Here is a 21,387-nt window from a genome sequence, read left to right as displayed (position 1 = left end):
AAGGACATGATTTTTATGAGAAAAAAGTCAGAACTACTCTGGTCACTTATGCCTCTGATATGACTCTTTAACTGTAACATTTACATCTATTTTTAAAACAAAACAACCCCCCCCCCCTGCATTTCTCTAAGGGTGGCTGGATAAATGCAGTCTTTCAGTAGCTGATTCAGCCAAAGGGTGAAATATGGGATTCACTAAGGGATTCTACTTAGTAATTTCCTCAGCTGAGTTGGGTTTGTAAAAGCTTTGTGGTATAGAAAAATCCTCTGTGTAAAAAGCCAATAATATTGTTGATTCCTCTGCTCCAAAAGTATTACCCCCTCTCATGTTCTCAGCCTTTGAAGGGGCTGTAAAAATGCTTCATTTTACATAGAAAGTATGGTTATTAATTCAACTCTACCAGGACTTAAATTATAATATATATCAATAGCACTATGATTTTTGAGCCATGTTTTAAATAAGAACAGTTTTGACAGGTATGGACCTGTCCATTATGTTTCTTTCTAATGGAAAGCACACAGGTTTTAAGTTCCTTATAAATTACCACATGGGTGACTGTGCAGAAAACCTGACAGCTTATGTCCTCACAGAAGGAGGATGGGTTAGTAGCCACATGGAAGATATGGGCACATGAGCTACCAACTACATGGAGCCCAATGATTCATAGAAGAACCTGCCTCATGAATTTTAGAGTAGCTGTGGTGAATAGCTACTGCTCCACAAAACATTTCCACTCAAGACACTGTGGTGCATCCCAGAGGGAAGGTGCATTCATTGACTCTCCCATGCTATTTGTGTAATCATAGTCCCCATGAAAAAAGTGGAAACTGCAGAGGGGAACCTTATGTTGCTCATTATGCTGTTTGCTCTGCCTGTACGTGGTCTCTAATTTCCCCAGAGTAGTGTTCAAATGGGATAGGTTCTGCTCCCTCCAAAGGCATTCAGTATGCCCACTGCTCTGCTCCTTCCCTACAGTGTGACTTCTGGATACATTTACCCAGTCCAATGTCCTTCTCCAGTGCCACACATTGCATGGGCCGCAGGTACATGGGCTTTTATAACATAAGCAGAAAACTTCATCGCTATATAAATATTCCTTTGTGACAGCAGGGGCATGACTGTCATTCAGAGAGCACACACAGACAAAAGTAAAAGTAATACAGTAATGACACTAATATCACTGTCAACAGAAAAAACCTTAACCCTACCTTGAGCAAACAGCAAAATTTACTGCTCTTATTGTTGTATTTGATAGGCCGTTATATAAATGTTCCATTATTCATATTTGCATAGGAGTTTTGTTGTTCAGGTAAACACATTCTCTCTACAAGTATCCATTTAAAATGGACCAGCAAGTATTCATAAAATCACTGACCCCAAGCAAACTAGCATATTTAGAAATCACAACTGGACTGTTGGAACAGAATAAAAAGTCTCTGGTGAATCTGAGGGCCATTGTCTTGTGTCCCCCCTCCTGAAAATTACTGTACATTCAACAAAATTTCTGTCTACTGTGTCAAATCCTGCACTGGCATAGATCAGTATGGCTCTATTGAAGTCAGCTGATCTATGCCAATTTTATACCAACTGATGATCTAGCTCACTTATTTCTCCTACAATTAAATATACCATATCACAAGGTAAGGGAAATGAGAAAATGAACTGATGACACAGATATGTATTTCAGGGCTGTAATATATAACGCCACTAGCATAGGTTAAAACATTTCTATAAAATGTACAGTTGGTCAAAATCTTATATTTTACAGCAACAGGATGATTTCAATTAATGAAACATATCATGTTGACTTTCTTATTTTATTTTAATAATGAGAGAGGTACCTGGCCTATTAGTCTGAAGTCAGGACGGGCTGACACTTTAGGGGTGGGCAAAATATGGCCCACAGGCCAGATCCGGGCCATGAGGCCATTCTATCCAGCCCTCAGAGCCCCTAAAAAAATTTGGAAAATTAAAATTTATCTGTCCTTAGTTCAGGGACCAGGGGCAGTAGAACCAAGAAGAATCTTTGGCAGGCTCTTGCAACAGCACCCCCCGCCCCTGCCCCCAGCCCAGCCCCCCCAGCTGGAATTCCCAACAGAGACTTCTGGCCTGGGACCTTATGGCTGCCCTGGTGCGTAAAGCTCAGATAAGGGAAGTGGGGAAGAGGCAGGGAAGGAGCTGGTGTGGAGCATGGGGAAAAGCGACCCCTCCCCCACCCCATGGCCGGCACTCCCTGCTGAAGCTGCTTGCAGCCTGCACAGGGCTGTCCTGAGCAGGCACAGGTAGCCCCACTGGGCTGTGAGTGGCTGCAGTGTGGGACGCCAGCCACAGGGCAGGAGAGGGGCTGCTTTTCCCGTGTTCAGCACTAGCTTCTAACCTGGCCCCATGCTGGCTCTGGGCTCACCCGTCAGGGCTGAGTGGCAGTGGCAACTGCTGCAGCCTCCCTGCTTGCCATGCTGGGCAGCGTTTGCTGCTACGGCCTGCTCAGAGCTAGCACTGTGGTAGGCTGCAGTGATGTTGCTACTGCTGCCCCTGTACAGATCAGTGAGCAAGCTCTGGCTGGGCAGAGGCAGTAAACATTGCCCGGTGTGACAAGTGGGGGGGCCGCAGCTGCTCCTGCTGTGGCACAGCCCCGACGGGTGAACCCGGAGCCAGCACGGGGCGCAGGCTGGCAGTGGGGGCAGGTTACAAGCTGGTGCTGAGCATGGGAAAATGGCCCCTCACCCACCCCATGGCCAGTGCCCTGCACTGCAGCAACTTGCAGCCCACCTGGGGCATGGGTGAGGCATGAGTGTTAGTAGCTGACAACTTACTTCATCAGATTCTCTGCTTTCTTCTAGTTCAATAACAGCAAAACCTCTTTTTGGCTTTATTGTCTTAATTAACTTAAGGGCAGATTCCTTTACACCTATTAGGTGCATAAGCATTTAAGCAACTAAGTACAATTCTATTCCACTTTTCTTGAGTCCGTGAAGAAACTGCTAATGAAAAAGTTGAGTGGGTCTTTTTCTTTCACACAGCTTTTTGTAACTCAATCTTAATGGTAAAGTATGTATTTATTTATTTTAACAAAAGAAGCTACATTTATAGATTTTCATGGACTTTTAATTTTAATTTCGTGGTGTGAGAGGGGAAGAGACAGCTGACAAGGGCTTTCTCCATTTTCCCCATGCTCCATAACAGGCAGAGAAACACTGGGATGGCAGGCTCAGGTGTGCCAGTTTAGGAGTCTGAGCCTCCAGATTGGAAAAAGAGAAGGGCAGGGCCTGAGAGCAGGGCGGGCTGCAAGACAGGTGGAGGAGAGAGCATTGGGCAGGAGATGGAGACCTCAAGGGAATGTGGACCAGAGCCAGGAAGCTGCACACAGCCCAGGAGGAAAGCTGGGCTGTTTGCATGCCCTAGCAGAGGCACGATGAGGCAAAGCTCCTAGAGAACATCCCAGAAAGGCTGCTGAGCAAAGTGGGGAGAAGCACAGCCTCCCAGCTCCAGTATGTGTATGGCCTGGGAGGAGACCTGAGCTATTTGTGCACCCCAACAGAGGCATGCAAAGCCCTGTGAAAGAGTCCTGGAGAGGCTGCTGATCTTGGTGACAAAGTGGGGAGCAATGTGGAACACAGCCAGAGTAGACTGCATCAGGCAACACAGGCACCTCATGGGAAAGTATGAGGAAGGGAGCTGTGGAGCACTGCTGAACGAGGCAGGGAAGTAACCTGGCCCCAAGGCTGAGAGAGAGAGAGAGAAGGGGAGGTGACCAGTGAGAAGCCAGGAAGTCAGAGTATGGAGAGGCCCCTGTGGAGGGGGGGAAGTTTAGGACCAAGCCAGGCTGCAAAGTAACCAGCAGCACAGAGGCCCAGGGTGGCAGCTAAAGGGGCAGAGACACAATAAAGGGCCCCTAGTAGAGCTGTGAGGGTGGAGCAGGAAGCTGACAATCCTGTAGAGCACATGGCAGGAACACAGCCATGAATGCATCTCAGTGGAAGCTGATCTGGTACTTCATATTGGGTTTTTTCTGAGTTTTCCTTACAAGAACGTCATCAGCACAAGGTCACAGTAAATCTAGTTACAGGGACATTAGCCCATAGCCAAAGGGTGGACTAAAAAGAACTGCTGGCCAAAAGGTCTCTCATCCCCTTAATGGTGGGACATTCAGGTGAGAAGCAATCTTTTATAAGTGGAGCCTTGAGACCATAACATCCATTCCAGCACTGGATGCGGTAAGGGTGGGGTAAAGGGGAGTTTGGAGCCCCATGAAGAAACCAAAGGTGTGGGACCTCATAAGCTACCTGTTGGAACTGTCTCCCAAGAAGGACATTAAGTCATAGCAGGTAAGCAGGAACAGCAACCAGAACCAGCAGGTGATGCTATGTAGGATCCCACCCTGACATCGCACAGGGGTAGTGCATCAGTCAAGATGGGACTCAAGCCCTACAAGATGTACCAGTGACATATGGACTTTAAATTTTTATTTAATTTCAATTTTATCACATTGAAAAGAATCATTTTCTTTATCCAAATGAAAAAACTGAATTTCTAAAAACTAAACAATTCAACCATATAATGTTTTTAATATAATTTTTACCCACAAGAAATTTCAAAATTTTAGCTTTTCCTTATGATTTGGTATGAAACCAAATTTCAAAATGTAAGCATTTTATTCACAATGGAAATTCCACTTTCTATTAAACACAGAGATACTAGCTTTCTTTTCTTCAGCCTCTCTGAGCAAGATTGTACCTGTTTGGTATTGGGCACTGTCAGGGGGCACTCAATAGGACTGAAGTCTCTGTTGATCTGGCACCCAGCTGGTCTGTGGCCTAAGAGAAAACCCACATCATCCTTGCAGAATCTGACAGCAGTAATCACCCAGTCCTCACCTGCAACATCTTGATGTAACTTATAGGCAGGGATCCTGGTTTTCTCGGATTTAAAAAAATCCCCAATTTTCAGTTAAAAAAAAAAAGTAACCCTAAATTCACATTTCCCCATGATTAAAATGAAACACCAATACATACGTATCCATATATTAGTGGTTTTTCATTTAAATCATGGGAAAATGTACATTTGGGGTTACTTTTTTTTAACTGAAAATTGAGGATTTTTTAAATCAGAGAAAACCAGGATCCCTGTTTATAGGTACTGGGAGGTGTCCCCTTGGTGAAAGTTCTCTTCAAGGGTATATGAGGCTTGTCTCCCCTGCGGCTCCAGCCTCCCCTTACACCCTAGCCAAACACCAACCAGATGTTCTGATATTGCAGCACATATCAGCCACCAACAGATGTTCTATTTCTTCAGTGATTCTTTTCCTTAGCTCCTGATCTCCTTCAGTGTTATTTTCCAGATGGAAGACATCTGGGTAGATCCAATAGAAAATCAGTCAGAACTATAACCAACAAGGGAACTGTAACTGCCACCAAACAGCATAGCCCGGGTAAGCATTAAACAGTCCTAAAGTCCCAGGACACTAATTTTTTTTCTGTTTGGGGGTTTTTTTGTACTATTTCATAGTTTCATAGATTCATAGATGCTAGGGTCAGAAGGGACCTCAACAGATCTTTGAGTCTGACCCCCTGCCTAGGCAGCAAAGAGTGCTGGGGTCAGATGACCCCAGCCAGATGCCTATCCAGCCTTCTCTTAAAGACCCCCAAGGTAGGGGACAGCATCACCTCCCTTGGAAGCCCATTCCAAATTTTGGTCACCCCTACCATGAAGAAGTTTTTCCCAATATCTAGCCTAAATCTGCTGCCTGTCAGTTTGTGACCTTTGTTCCTTATTACTCCAAGAGGCGCCCTGGTGAACAGAGCATCTCCAATCCCTTGAAGCATCCCCCTAATGAATTTGTAGGTGGCCACAAGATCACCTCTCAGCCTTCTCTTGTGGAAGCTGAAGAGGTCCAGGTCCCTGGAGGCACCAAAATATCAGTCTGTGTACTCATAACTAGAATGTCAATATAGCAGGATGTTAAGTTGTGGCAGGAGCAGATCTTTAAAGAAATGTTTTAATTCAGAGCCAGTGTAGTTTGATAATAATTTAGTCCTCCCATATTATCATTTAGCACAGGCATGTCAACTGGGGGTACACGTACCCCTGGGGGTATTTTGAAAGGCCTCAGGAGGTATGTGGAGGTGGGTGGGGATGGAGTGCTGCTGCCTCACAGGAGCAGGGCCGGGGTGGGGTGAGAGCAGAGGTGCCCTTCTGTGGGCCGCACAGACGCTCTGCTGCTGCTGCTTGCCAATCCCGCTCCCTCCCCCACCCCCAGCTGTCCAGCTGCCCACCCCCACTCACTGTCTGGCCATGTGCCACTCCCCCAGAGGTGCACTTATTTAAAGCAGGGAGGGTACCAAAGGTGCACTTAGTAAAACAGGTTGAAAACCCCTGATCTAGCAGGTGGTATTTAAAACAAATCCCACTGAAGGGTGGGAAGTGGGACCTTCTGGAGGCAAGGAAATACAGAGAGTAAAGTAGAGAAAGTAGAAGAGACCTGTAGCAACAGGGAAGAAGGGCTGAGGGAAAAGAGCTGTCTAAACAAGAGCAAAGAAACTACATGTAAGCTGTCTTAGGTGCGTCATGGATAACTGATGAGCATCATGAATCATCATTACTTCTTAAGCAGTATTGCACCTTATCCTGAACAAAGAAAATGGCTTGTGCTCCAGTGTTTATTTTTTTCCTTTGTTTGCTCCACCCAACAATTTTATCTTACCACATTTCTGTAAAATTGCTCTTATCTCCCGTTGTTGTATTACAGAACTTTGAAAGAAATCTTTTTACTCATGTGATCATTATTCATTCATTCTTCAGGGAAGTTTCTGTAAAAAAAAAAAAGGATTGATGATTCAGTCTTGGATGCACTCTTGCCAAAGCCTGGGCTTTTTAGTAAGATTAAGATTTCTGTTGCTTCAAAGGCAAGGAATACAATAAGTTCACTTTGTGCCAGTCTGTAATGGCTGAATGACCGAATACTACAATTGTATCACAGTCAAGTGTAATTAACAGGAAAGATATCTGAGAATACATACTAAAATAAAACACTGAATTGGCTATGCCTTTATCCATGCCCTTTACTCTTCCAGGCCTTACAGTTTAACACTTTCATCAATGACCTTGAAGGAAACTTAAAAACAGTTAATACAGTTTTCAGATGCACAAAGCTTAAGGGAATGGTAACTAATGAAGACAGGTCACTGGATGCAGTGTGACCTGGATCACTTAGTAAGGTGGGCATAAGCAAGTAATACATGTTTCAATATGTTTAAAAATGCAGGCCATGCTTACCAAATAAAAGAATTAATTCTGGGAAACAGTGGGCATATCTACAAGAGATGCTTACTGCATGGTAACCAAATAACACTGTGCAGTAGTGTGCCGGTCAAAAAGTGTGCTAATAAGCTGTACAGTGTTTTTAGGCTACTGTGCAGTAACTATCTCCAAAAAACCATGTGCCGGTACTACTGCACAGTAACTATAGTTAGCACTTATTTAGTTAGTATTTAATTAAGCAACTAGTAAACTAAATGTGCAATAACTACTGCGCATTAGTGAACATGGAGACACGCCCAGTGACTCTTGAAAAGACATGAGGTAATGGCAGACAATCACCTTGAACGTAAGCAGTCACTAACACACTGTAGCCTTATATAGACCTTGGATATAGAACATGTAATCAGTAGATGTAGAGACATTAAATTACCTCTATGCTTTGCACTGTTTGCAAATCTGAGAGTGCATCTACACTTGCGTCTGACTGTGTAGTTGTTACTTGCTTTAGCAACTACTGAATTAGCCATTTAGTACTAAATGACTACACAGTAACCTCTGGTACTGCACAGTCCTGGTGCCGCATGGGTCGTTTCTGACCCTTCTGTGCAGCAGCAGCAGCAGCAGCAGCAGCAGCAGCATGGTTCATACCCACTAACACTATGTCACTGTAACTCATAGCTATGGTGACAAAGTATCTCATGTAGATGTGCCCAGTCTGTCATCTTTATGTCCACAATTCCAAAAAGATACTAATAAATTAGAGAAGGAAAGCAATTTGATAATAGCAGGCACAGAGAATAACATGAACAAATAGCTGGAAGTTAAAGCTAGTACATTCAGACTGAAATAAGAAACATATTTTTAACAGCGAGGGTAATTCAGCATTGGGACAATTTGCCAAGTGGTTTGGTAAATTCTCCATTACTAGAAATTGTTTAATCAAACCTTGATTTTTTAAGGAGCTGGGTCTCGCTCCAGAGCTAGGTCTTGAATGAGGCTTTTTTCCATTGGCGCAGTCCTTTTAAAAGCTGCATATTCAGTTCTGGGCTCTGCACTTTAGGAAGGATGTGGAGAAGCTTGAAAGAATCCAGATGAGAGTCACATGCATGATCAGAGGACAAGTGAACAAGTTTTATGAGGAGAGGCTGAGACATGGGACTCTTCAGCCTGGAAAAGCGAAGGCTTAGCAGGGACTTGGTGGCAGCTTATAAATATATTAGGGGTGTACACCAGGATCTGGGAAAGTCTGTTCACCAGTGCACCCCAAGGGAAGACAAGGTCTAATGGTCACAAACTCCAGGAAGACCGTTTTATACTGGACATAAGGAAAAACTTCTTCACTGTCCAAGTTCCCGAAGCCTGGAACAGACTCCTACCAGGAATGGTGAAAGCACCTACTCTGGACACCTTTAAGGCACATTTGGATGCTTATGTTGCTGGGATCATTTGACCCCAGCAGACTTCCTGCCCCTTGGGCAGGAGGCTGGACCTGATGATCTTGAGAGGTGCCTTCCAGTCCTAAAGTCTATGAAATCTATGACATCTATGAAATACATGCTAGTTTAAACAGGAATTAATTTAGGAATGCCTTATGGAACTAGTTTTCCAGCAGGTCAAACTAGATATATACCGGCTCATTTAGGACAGGGGTTGCTAACCAGAAGTATGTGTACCCCTAGGGGTACTTGGATAGGTCCTAGAGGGTACCCGTGGACAGGCTGGTAGGCAGAGACAGAGTGCACCCCAAGGGGCAGCAGCGGCCTCTCCCACAGCGCATTCCTATACTCCCATACTGTGGCCCCTGCCAGCCTCTGGTGAGGCTTGAGCAGGAAAAAAGTGTAACTCTCCCCTGTGCTTCCCCAGCTCCTCCTAGCTGCAGTGTCCCATGGGCAGTGCCATAGCCTGGCATACTTAGCCCTGATAACAGGAGGGTGGGGAGGGGAAGGGTGAGGGGGAAGGGCACGCCAGGCAACAGCCACACACAGCATATCATGATGCCTCCTCACCCCAGCTTGCTCTCCAGATTGGCTCTTACTCTCTTGCAGTTCTCTGAATGGTGGGTGGAAGTGTGTTTTGTGCCCACTGCAGCAGCGCACAATTGGCCAAATGTGAGGCACGTCAGCAGCTGGCAGAACTGCACGTGCTACTGGCGAAGGTGATGGCAACACTGTGCAGGTGCCGGAAAGTAGTTGTAAATTGAATTACTGTCTAATTAATCTGGCCCCGGGCCTGCTAGCCAGCAGGGCAACTTTGCAGTGCAATTGCTCTCCTGCAGGGCAGCGGGACTCCAGCAGCTGCCCTGCCACCAGCCCCTCCCTTGACTGCCATACAATGGGAGCTGCTGGGCTCTCCTTATCCCAGGAGCTGGCCCAGGCCTCATTCACCCCTGCCCCCCTATCTCTTTCACTGTGGGAGTTTCCATCTGGCCCCCCAGCCCCTTCCCTCTCCCGTGCCCCACCCCTCTCCCCCACATGCATATCTACCTGCTGAGGTGGGGTGTGTCAGTGTGTGTATGCATCTGCATGTGTGTCTGTGTCTGCATCTTCAACTGCATATGTCTGCATCTGTGTGTCCACATCCGCATGTGTCTGTGTGTCTGTATCTGCGTCTACATGTCTGCATCTGCATGTGTCTCTGTGTCTGTATCTGCATGTGTGTCTGTGCATATATGCATGTGTGCGTGTCTGCTTCTGCGTGTGTCTGCATGTCTGCATCCATGTGTGTCTGCATCTGCATGTGTCTGTGTGTCTGTAATTGCATGTCTGTATCTGCATGTGTGTTATGCATATCTGCATCTGAGTGTATCCACATGTCTGCATCTCCATGTCTGGATCTGCATGTGTCTGCAATTGCATGTATCTGTGTGTCTGCATCCATGTGTCTTCGTCTGCATATGTCTGTCTGCATCTGCATATGTCTGCATGTGCATCTGTGCATATCTGCATTTGTGTGCATGTCTGTGTCTGCATGTTTGCATGTCGGCATCTGTGTGTGTCTGTGTGTCTGCACTTGCATGCATCTGCATCCGCGTGTCTGCATCTGCATGTGTGTCTGTGCATGGCTGCATCTGCTTGCATGTTGGCATCCACATGTATCTGTGCATGTCTGCATCTGCATGTGTCTGCATCTGCATGTCTGCATCTGTGTGTGTGTCTGCATCTGTCTGCATCTGTGTGTTTCTGCATCTGCATGTGTGCATCTGCATGTGTATGTGTCTGTCCCCTGCCCATCCAATGACAGCAGGCACATGACACCTCATGGCTCTTGAGGCAGTGGCAGCACGGTGTAGAGTCCAGCCTGCAGCAGCAGTTGCCTTCACCCTGTACAGATCTGTGGGCCACACCCTCTCCATTCCATGCCCAGCCACACACCACCTTCCGCGCCCCCCCCCCACCCGAATACTGTTATTAAAAAGGGGAGGTGACGGGGTTGCACTTATTTTAAATGGTTGAATGCCCCTGAATTAGGACAATCACAGTAGGCCAACAATCTAATTTTCTAATTTTCACCCTCCTTTTCTTAAAGTTATTCACGTTGTATTATTTCCTGGTTTATTTCATCTGTCTCTCTTTACTCTTCCCCTCTCCATTTTTTTCTAGTCTTTATTTCTTCATTCTGGCCTTCTGTTTTTCCTTCCCTTGCTAATTCTCTCATCCTTTTCTTTCCATTTTGAGTCAGTAAGAAAACTGAGTCCAAGAAGCAAGGTTTATATTTCATTCTAAAAGATATGTGGTCATTATAATCCCCTCCCATTAACAGCTTCAAAAGATTTGGCCCAGTTGCTGAAATAACCCCATCTTCTCTTAAACTGCTGTTTTAAGAGACACTGCCATGATAGAAAAAATATTCCTAACTTAGTTTCGAACAACTAAATTCATTAACATTGATTTTTTTTAAATGACTAATTTCCTGTTTGTTTCTCAGCTTGGAGAATGCAAATGGACCTAAAAGGAGAGATTTGTTAGTTTCATTTAGTGCACTTCTAGTCAGTTTCACTGTTGTGTTCTCAAATCAGAAGCACGATCCTATCATGGAAAAAATGCCTTTTTATTTTATTTTATTTTATTTAAAAGGTATTTCTTTAACCTTATACCTCCAAAAAGTATCCAACACAATTTGGATAAATAAATAAAAAGCGATGAAGCAAAGAAAGCTAAGTTCAGACTCTAGTTTATAGAGTCTTGGAGAGTATTATTGGCATGCTTAATTTTGCAAACTGTGCAAGCATAATAATTATGGCCATCTTGTGCTAAACAAATTAAGTTGATGGTCCCAGTGCAATTTCTCTTACGCAGATACTCACAGTCCACCTGACACCTTTATGTTCTAAAACTAGAAGCAGAAGACCACTTTCCTTCACACACCCTGTACAAAGTGAGTGTAATCTTTGCTGCACAAAGAAATAACTACTCCAATGGGCATGGGTTGCCCAGAAAGCCAAGACTAAACCTGGTATTGCAGCATGAGGGTACTTCTTTTGCCACTGCCAATGCCTTACCAGCTATGCTAAGCTACGGAATGTTTTACTTTCCAGAGTCTTTAGAGTATCAGCTTCTCCCAGAGCTACGTTATTTTAAATATAGAGATTAAAGTAAAAGAAAAAATAATGACAATTCAGCTGACACTGAGAAATCAGATTGGCAATTCTGACATGTTTTCCTCATAAAAACATTGATTAAGTTCAAATGAATTTTATCACCTAATTCTAAATTGTACTTGTTCTTCAGATTTCAGTTTGTCTAACAAATGTAATCTAAACATATTTTGGTATGATTTTATACAAAAAGCAAGAAATTTAGAGAAAGATTCTTGCAGAATTCACATATTGACAAATTTCTCTGAGCAGTTGCCGTAAAATAACATTTTCTTTGTAAACAGAACACACAAAACACAGAATCTCTCATTTGTTTTCCTTGTTATTCTATATATAATATATTGAGTGTGCAGTAACACTGCAGGAATGCAAGAAAAGATATTGTGGCAGTTCCAATAAACTTAATATGGAAATGGTGATAGACTATACTGATCCATATTCATCTGCTTGCCATATTCATCCTAGTGTGATTCTAGTGATGTCAGTAGAATTACATCAGAACTGAATCTGGCCATGTATGTATTCACTTAGAAACAATACTGTATGTTTCACTGAGTTATACTTTCAAATGCAAGAAACATGGATTGAAATGTAGTGAAATTGCATATGCCAATCTTAGTTAAAGTGAAAAGTGTACTGCAAACAGCATCAACATGTACTTGCCTTGGCAATGTTCCATTATCTTTGCTGGGAATACAAAGAATATGATAAATGTCTGCAATATGCTGCAATAGTTGATTAAGTTATGCATGGATGGCAAATTGAGCAGATTTTATCCCATGATGTGTGTATGAACTATTACATCCAGGGCAAGTCTAAAGTAATAACTGATCTGTAACAAGTAGGTCATATAAACTTACGTGAATCATTTACCCTAAAGAAGCCACCTGTTTCCTTTGGTATTTCACTATTACGTAGTGCTGGCCGTGAGAAGACACCTTCTAATTCAAAAATAAATAGAACAGGCATGAACAAGTTGTGCTTGTGGAGCTGAGGAACAGCAGGTGTTTCAACACATAGAAACTGAGATTAAAAAAAACATAAAAAACAGACGTAATTAATATCCTGACTTTGGCTGGTCTTTTCTGTTAAAGGATGTTGGCACATTTAAGTGTGAAAGTTTTTTGAAAGAAATACAGGTCTGATAACTAAAGAAATTAGCACAGGGCATTAAATAAACCTTGCCATAATGTGACTTGGACTATAAGTGAAATGCAATTATGACACTCTATGCCTTAAAATCACAGTCTTGTAAAATGGTTTCTAATACATGTGCAGAGTTCCCATTATGTAGCAAAAATACAGTGACAACAACTAACATGGTCTCACCCTCACAAAAAAAAAAGTATACTTGCAAGTTTTTCTTCTCTCCAGGCCTTAACCAAAAAACCCCACAAAAAACAAGCAGCAAAAGAAACGGCCAGGGCAGAATAGAACTTGTATTGATTATATTGATTCATTATGGAATACTGTTGAAACACTGGTGGATACATTAAAGCTATGTTAAAAATCCTTCATACTTCCTCACCACACACACATGCACACAGAACATGTTGAAAAAGTGATTTTAAAAAAACCATTTCTCAAAAAGTTATTTTCAAATATAGAGATAAAACAACCCCAGCCCCCAACAGCAGACAGTATAAACAAAGGGTTGGGTAAAAACAAAGATCCTGGTGACATTTACATCATATGAATTCCCTGTTGTAAGTTTTCTTTTAGGGATGGAGGAAAAGAAAAGTAGGAGGTTATTTTTTCCATTATAAAATCTGTCACCAGCTGCTCTTCTTCATAGCCCTAATTAATTCCTTCTGATCCAATGCTGTCTCCCTCACACAAATGCCCCATTCATTCCAATGACAACACTTGCCCTGGCAAGAATAATTACATGAGTGAAGGTGCCAGGGTATTTACTGCCATAGCCTCAACTGAAGTCAAAAGAGCACATTAAACAGTTGAAAATCTGGCCCATAAACTACCCCTAACTGTTTTCATTTCTGTTCCCCCCCGACCCACACGGTCTGCATAGCTCATGTAATTAATTGCCACTTACAAATACATATAAAGGTGGAAGGGGTCACCTTTGTCACTGAGTCAAGTCACTTCCTGGCCCACGGCAGCCACAGGTCATAATCTAATTCATATAAAATTGATCAAGTTCCATCATAAAAGTACTTAGATTTTTTTTTTTGCCCCCTCTACTCCTCCAGGACAGGTGTTGCAGAACCTCAATGCTCTCATGCTTAGAAACTAAATGCATATGTGGAAAACTATACCCATTTATTTTTGTGCCAATATTTAACTTTTCTTCCTCCTGGGTGTTTACACTCCTAACATATTTATAGCATTCATATCCCCTTTAAGTCTCTATGTTGCTAGACTAAACACCACCAGGTCCATTTGTCTCCTCTAGATCACCCTCATAGGTTCTCCATCTGCCTGATCACCCTGTGGAACCTTCTCTGTACATGCTCTGGCTTGAACTGAGAGCTCCCTATTAGCCCTTTCTTCTTCCCAGTCCTCTCCTCCCCTTGTTAAGACCGTGATCTGAGGAAACAGTGTATGTTTGTTTTCTTCAGTTTGTTTAAATACTATAATTGGAATGGTTGGTTTCAGTCAGCATAAAAACAATTATATACTTTAATTCTCTACATAACTTACAGAACCCAGCACACAAGCTATATCTCTTCCTTTCTCTGGCTCAGCATTTTGGAACAAGCCCCATCCAAAGCCAAAATTTCCTTGAAACTTTTTCACAAAATATCAGTGAAATCAAGAGCTTAGTAACTTTCTTGCATGCATAACAACACCATCCACAATTATATAAGGTAGGATAAAAACAAAGCCTATAAATCCTCACGCTTTGGAGCATACTTGAAGTTTCCTTGAGGTTAATAATTAATTATTCCTAGCCACAGTATTTGATAACTGACCATTACAGGAATTCTTGCATCTTTCTCCTGGATATCTGGTAAGGGCAACTGTAAAAAATTGCATAATGATCTAGGGCAGGGGTGTTAAAATCATTCAGCCCTGCAGTCTGGATGAGGGCACAGAGTTAGTCTGCAAACCATATTGGGCCCACAGACTTGCTTCAGATGCCAGATCTAGTCCACAGGGCTGGACAAGTGAGGGTGCTACCAGCAGTATGAGCCCCATACCTGTCAGATATGCTGACTGTAGTATTCACACAGGCTCCAGCCCCACATGCTACATGCAGCATATACCCACCCTGGCCACGCATGCACCACACAGTACATGGAGCCAGCCTGGGGTGCACGCGACATACAGTGTATGGTGCAGGTCTGGGGAGCTCACTCACAACGGACCAGCCCTGTGCCATAATCCCATATGTATACACATCAGCCACGGTGCTGGGGATAGTGTGCTGCATAAATTCATTAAGGTATTGCAAATTATTCTCTTCCATTGCAACTACGGAGCTCCAGCATATATCTCTTCAAAAAGATGTCACTGGGCTGCTTTGGTGCATAATGCTCTTCCACTCAGCTGTGCCTAGGACTCTGATATAACCCCAAACTTTTCTATAGCTATATTTACCCCAAGCCCAATATGTTATCTTTGCATTCTGTGTTTGCTCATGCAATACTTCATGATGATCTGCTCAGGAAATATGTATGCATCTTGCCTATGGCTCATCCTCATTAAAATAGCTGTTGCAACCTGCTTCAAATACTGAGACAGAAAGTGTCTTTTCACCTGTTTCTGCTCCTCAGTGGGTGCATCTACATGAGACAATTAACTGTGCAGCAGCATAGTTTACTGCACAGTAAGTACACACATCTAAGCATGTGCACACTTACTGAACAGTAAAAACACCTAATTTGAACCTGCAAATGCAATTAGTTACTGCACAGTAATGCACATGTAGACATGACCCAGGAGCAGCCCTGCCACTAAGGGCCTATCCTGAGGCTAGCCCCAGGGCTTGAGACTGGAAGCCTCTCCTGCCTCAGGGCTGGGCTGCTTCTATGGCAGACTCTGCCTCAGGCCTTTAAGAGTCTGCAGGCATTTTGAGCCCTGGGGCACACCAACAGGTAGCCTGAAATGAATCCAGGCCTGGTATTCCCCTTGGCAGGCCACAAATTAGCCTCACCAGACTGCCTACACCTCTGCACTGCTGCCTGGCACCACAGTGCCATGTGGGTGCCAGGCCTGTGCTGTCCAGGACTGCAGGCTGCTGCAGGCTCGAGCCAGGCCTGCCAGCACCTAGGCTTAGCTGCAGGTAGCTTCTGGCTGCCAGGTACAATTCCACATGCCCACAGCCCACCCCAAATAGCCTACCTTGAGCCTGCAGATGCTGCAGGTCATTGTCTCAGCTGTGCAGCTGTCAGTCCCACACCAGCCCCCTGCACTGAGCACTGCAAGCAGCTCTCAAGGCCTAGCAGCACAGGGAAAGCTGCCCAGAGGCCCAGAGAACTGGTACAGCAGAAATTCTAATGGCAACATCCTTGCCAACACCTATGCCTACACCCGTGCCCAACACCTGAGACCCCAACTGGTCACAGGAGGAGATTGGCAACCCCATGGCACTACGAGGCAAGTCAGAGGTGCAGAACCAGTTTGAGCAGGGTGGGGGCTCAAATGTCCACAAGCTGGTTGTGGGAGCATAGGCATGACTGATTGGCACAGAAATGCCACAAGAGGTCAAGGCATAGCAGGAACAGTAGGCTGCCATCACTGACCACAATTGTTGGTCGGGAAGTGCCCATAACTCCATGGCAACTGAGGGATATCCACGCATCCCAGGACCCAGGCTACAGCCACAGAGTGTGCAGCAGCATGGCTGGCCTGCCTAAGCCCTTGCCCTGGCCTAACACCTGCAGAGACATGTCACAGGCCTGCAGCTGCCTGCAGCTGCCACTTCTGCCAAGCTTCCTGGCTGCACCCTCCACTAGCAGCATGGGAATCCTGTGCCTGCACCTGCTGTGCCAACTCCACAGCTCCAGCCCCCTCTACAAGATGCAGCCAGCCATGACACCACCAGCCTGCAGCAGTGCCAACTCTTCCCAGGTGGGGGCCACTAACAGGGCACCCACCCACTGCACCCCACTGCCCAAAGTCACCACATAGAGCTACACACCATTGTCAACAGCCATGACCATGCAGAGTCACCAGCCACACCAGCCCCAGTCATGTGCTAAGTCCCACACTGGGGATAGGGCTCTCCCTGTTCCAGTCCCTGCCCCCAGCTTCTACCACTGCCCCTGCTCCCTACCTGGCCCCAGGTTGCCCCCACACAGCACACAGGGAGGTGGGAGACAGTGCAAAACTTCATTAAGGAGTCTGTTCCCCTGCAGCTAGGCCTCTTACATGCCGAGGAATTTGTCAATGCCAGTGGTGATGTCCTCCTAAGCTGTGGGGGGCTTGAACATGTAGTGCAGCCACAGGTAGTCCTCCAGGTGGTGGCAGAAATTGTGAGGCAGCCTGGACTTGCTTCACACACTGCCAAAGCTCAGGAACCCATGTCAGATGTACAGGTGCACCTGGATCACCATGACAATCAACAGCAGCAGGGCACAGTGTGTTGGGCATCCTTCAGTCTGTGCAAACAGCTCCTCATCTACTGCCCCTGGACACCTCCCCAGAGAAGACAACTCTGTGTGTGTGTGGCGGGTGGGGCAGAAACATGGGCAGATGCTTGTCCCAGTTATTTGGAAGCCCCATGCCCCCTGATTCCTAGCACCATGGTGGCAGCACAGAAGCCAGGCTGGCTTCCAGAAGAGGTGGGTGCAGTGGGGTCTGGAGCCACATCAGTAGGTGCTGCCAGGATCCTGGCTTGTCTTGCCCTGGAAACAGGGCAGAAGAAGCTGGCTGCCTGCAGCCAGCACCCAGCAGCCTACCAGCCCTCAGGGATCAAGCAGAGATATGGGGGGGGAGGGGTTCAGCTGGCAGCCACTTGATCCTGGGCCTGCCTGGAAGACTTACCATGATACCTGCCATGATCTCTGCCCTACCATGAGCCCATGCATGCCTGACCCTCAGTCAGAGGCCTCCAGCCATGGTACAAAACATCTTATCTCTGAAATGTTGCAAACTCACACAAATAGCTTCTTTCTTATGGCTCTGCAAGACCTGTCACTGCATGCAGAAGAGAGGCACTTGGCAGCCAAGATGCAGCCTCAGGGTCACTGACTCGCACAGCTAAGGACTTGTGCCAGCTCTGCCAGAGGACCCTAGATAAGACCCTCCTCCTGGACTGCCTAGTCATGGCATTGGAGGACCATCTGGTAGATACTCAGGCCTGGCGAGTGGAGGATGTGCCCCACCAGAACAGGTGGTGGGTGGAGGACGTGGCCCATGAAGATGCACAGGACCAGGTGGACTGAGAGTTTTGTGAGCAGCTCCAGGCCCCAGAGCATGAGCGGGTGGAGGCACTGCAGGAGCAGACTGTGATCCTGGGCAGGGCAGTGTAAACCACAGATGATGATCACCTGGTGCTGGACTCTGTTATGACCCCGGCAGCCACCTTCATCCCAGCTGGTGCTCAACCCCCGACCCTCTTCCTTCCCCCTGGCAGCCACCCACTGCCCAGCAACAGGCCCCTGTATGGGCTTGGGAGGAGGTCCTGCACCACCTCCAGCAACCAGGAGCCTCTTTCCCAGCCCCCACCCCAGCTTCTGAGCCACACAGGCCCCACTCCTGGGCCCAGGCCCACTGCACACCCCAGCTCCACTGAGGCATGGAGCTGGAGCTGCCTGCATCAGGGTCAGTACTGCACACCAGTCCTGCTGATCCTGGTCACCAGCCGCCATAGGGGAAGCCACACATGCCAGGGGATGAGAAGCTACTGTTGCCCCTGGGTGAGCCCCCCACCCACCACACTCATCATGGCATACACACCTGTGGGGTAAGAGCCAAAGGCTGGGGTGCTGATCACCTGGCCCTGGGCTCTGTGCCCTAGGCAGCCCCACCCAAGGGCAGCACACAAAACACTTACATATAGTTTTCACGGGAAAGGTTTTTTATTGTTGGTGGGTGGAGTGGGTGGTGGAAGGGCTCTGTTTGTTGGGGAATGAGGGCGGGGTTCTGGTTGATGTAAGGGGAATAAAAGCTTGTTCTTCTGAGATGTGTCTGCAGTGAGCATGGTGCTGGGAGTGGGCAGGAGGATGGGGGTCCATGGACAGCAGTGCAGGCAGGCTACAGCAGGGAGTACTGGAGCCAGTAATCAGCCAGTGCCTCTCACACCTGGTGCCCTGGCCCCTGACGGTGGGTATGCAACTTTCCTGGGGCCTTGGCAGGGGGGAGGGGCACTACTGCCACTGCTGCCACAGGTGGTGCTCTCACTGCTAGGCATCCTCCCTTCCCCAAGCCTCCTCCACCCAGACCTCATGGAAGAGCTCCCTGCGGAGCTGTTATGCAGCATGCAGGCTGTAACAATGACTTAGGGGAGGTTGTCCTTGGCAAGCTCAAGGCAGGCAGTGAGGGTGCATCAATGTTTCTTGAGGCAGCTTAAGCTGCACTCCATCAGCATGTGGGTCTGGCCCAGGCAGCAGTTAAAGTGGGCCTGGTTGTGGTCCAGGCGGCCAGTGTAGGGCCATATAAGCCAGGGCAGGAACAGGTAGGTGGGGTACCCAATGAGGAGGGGCAGGACCACCGTTGCACCCAGCTGCACATCCAACACCCCCAGGATGAAGCACCCACTCTCCACCAAGCCCAGCAGGCCACAATTTCATGAAGGTGCTACTGTGATCCACAAAGCATCATGCAATGAAAGCTCCTCTGGTTGTAATAGAAGCAGTCTCTGTGAGGTGGACAAGTGATGGGGATGTGGGTCCTATCCAGGACCCCAACGCATTGGGGAAACCCCAAGGCACAGAACCTTACCACCACTGGCAGGGGGTCATGCACAAGGAGCATGGTGTGCCCCAACATATCCTGGAGGGCATCACACACCTTCAGGATGGCCTCCCTGGTGGTGGCCTTACCTACTCCAAATAGGTGGCTGACATACTGCAGGCTGGTGAGCATAGTCAGCTTGAGCAGGCTGAGAACTATCCAGGTTTTTGCAGGAAAAGGCAGCTTCATGGCAGTGTCCTGCCACTCCAGGTGTGAGCAAAGCTTCTCCAGGAGATCCTTAAAAGTGGTCCAGGCCATTCTGAAGACCTCCAGCCACTGCTCATCATCCTAAGTGCGCTGAACAATGTGCAGCCAGCAGTCCTGACTGGTCCGGTAGGCCCAGAGGCCCAGGAAAGTGATGGCCCCCCAGTGATGGCATCCTGGAGCCTGTCAGTGGCAACCCTGCCAGGGTCCAGCCAGATAGACGGAGTTAAGGCAGCAGGTGCACAGCAATGGTCCTGGGATGGTGGGTAGGTGGTCATTTCATGTGGGGGATCCAGGAAGGGCGAGATGGCCATGGGCCAGCCAGTGGTCAATGTGGCAGGCCAGCAGGGCCAGCGCAGAGGCCAGCAGGAGCATGGGGCACTGGTTTTCACAGCCAGAGTCAGGGTCTGGAGCAGCCATGGCATGGGGAGGCAAAGGTATGAGAAAGCATGCTGTCCTGGCTGGGAAAGTGGCTGACCAGAGAGCAGGACTGGCTTTTGAAGAGGACTACCAGCTGCTGGCAGCTGCAACTGCAACCTGGAGATCCCCCTGGTTGTGGCCATGGCCCATTGCAGTGCCCCAGGAAGCAGGAGCAGATTTGCTGCCATTGCCAGCAAATCTGCTCCTGCTTCTGTCATATTGAATGTAATAGTTTGAATTCTTGTAATAAATACCCGTTAGCCAGTTTAGAAAAAAAAGTAAGGTTCATCTTCTTATCTAGGCTCATTGCTTGCTTTTGCCTACATACTGAATGTCTTGGTTTTGAATTTTATCTTTAGAGACCTTTAACAAAGTTAACCTAAAAACGACCCTTAAGCAAACATTCTGAGATCAAAACCTAGGGGCTTTTGAAAGGGGGTTGGGAAAGAGAGGTCACCACAGCGGTGTGGAAAATCTCCAAAACGCAAGAATAAAAACTGACCACCCAGCAGAAATCTGTTAAGTAAGATCCAAGCCCAAATTTGGGAGTAGTGACAGGTTTGGGTAGGAGGGGCCCAAGACAGCAACTGACCCAATAAAAACCTATGGTCCCAATTTGGAGGTAACCTCACTTGCAAAACACCGAAGGAAGAATCACAAGTGTAGGCCGGATCAGACTGATCACCTGAACCACCCTCTCCGTGAACAAAAACTCCCGTTCACGTTGAAGCCCCGAGTGCCCAAGTGGGACTAAAGGAAGGGGACTTATTCCTATCACTGCTGAGACCAACCCTAAAACCATAATTAAAGAATGAAAGTATATCTGGGGATCTGGTTTCTCAGAATTCTAGGATTGTAAGTATACCATGAGAAATAACCTTACTTGTAACTGTAGTTGTTTTTTGTAATACTAATTCTTATAGCATTGTTTGGGAAGGATTTCTTAAAGCTAAGCAGTGCTTTATGTGTAGCAAGGAATTTTAAAATAAAATTATGTTGCTTGAATTAAGTGTGCGATCGTTGTGAAATCGTGCAATCAACCTAATACTCCC

General features: G+C 46.5%; 1 long non-coding RNA gene across 1 annotated transcript; it reads left to right on the top strand.

Moving 5' to 3' along the window:
* Positions 1 to 890: 890 nt before the first annotated feature.
* On the top strand, positions 891 to 21,058 carry LOC109321878. Its single transcript, XR_002104186.1, has 4 exons — positions 891 to 902; positions 11,843 to 11,848; positions 20,241 to 20,248; positions 20,825 to 21,058. It is a non-coding gene; the product is annotated as an uncharacterized LOC109321878 (long non-coding RNA).
* Positions 21,059 to 21,387: the final 329 nt, after the last annotated feature.

The sequence above is a fragment of the Crocodylus porosus genome, unplaced genomic scaffold (genome assembly GCF_001723895.1).
Source record: "Crocodylus porosus isolate Cpor-Errol unplaced genomic scaffold, CroPor_comp1, whole genome shotgun sequence".
Taxonomy (NCBI): domain Eukaryota; kingdom Metazoa; phylum Chordata; order Crocodylia; family Crocodylidae; genus Crocodylus; species Crocodylus porosus.
Note: the sequence above shows the minus strand (reverse complement) of the source record. Positions and strands in the feature narration are given on the sequence as shown.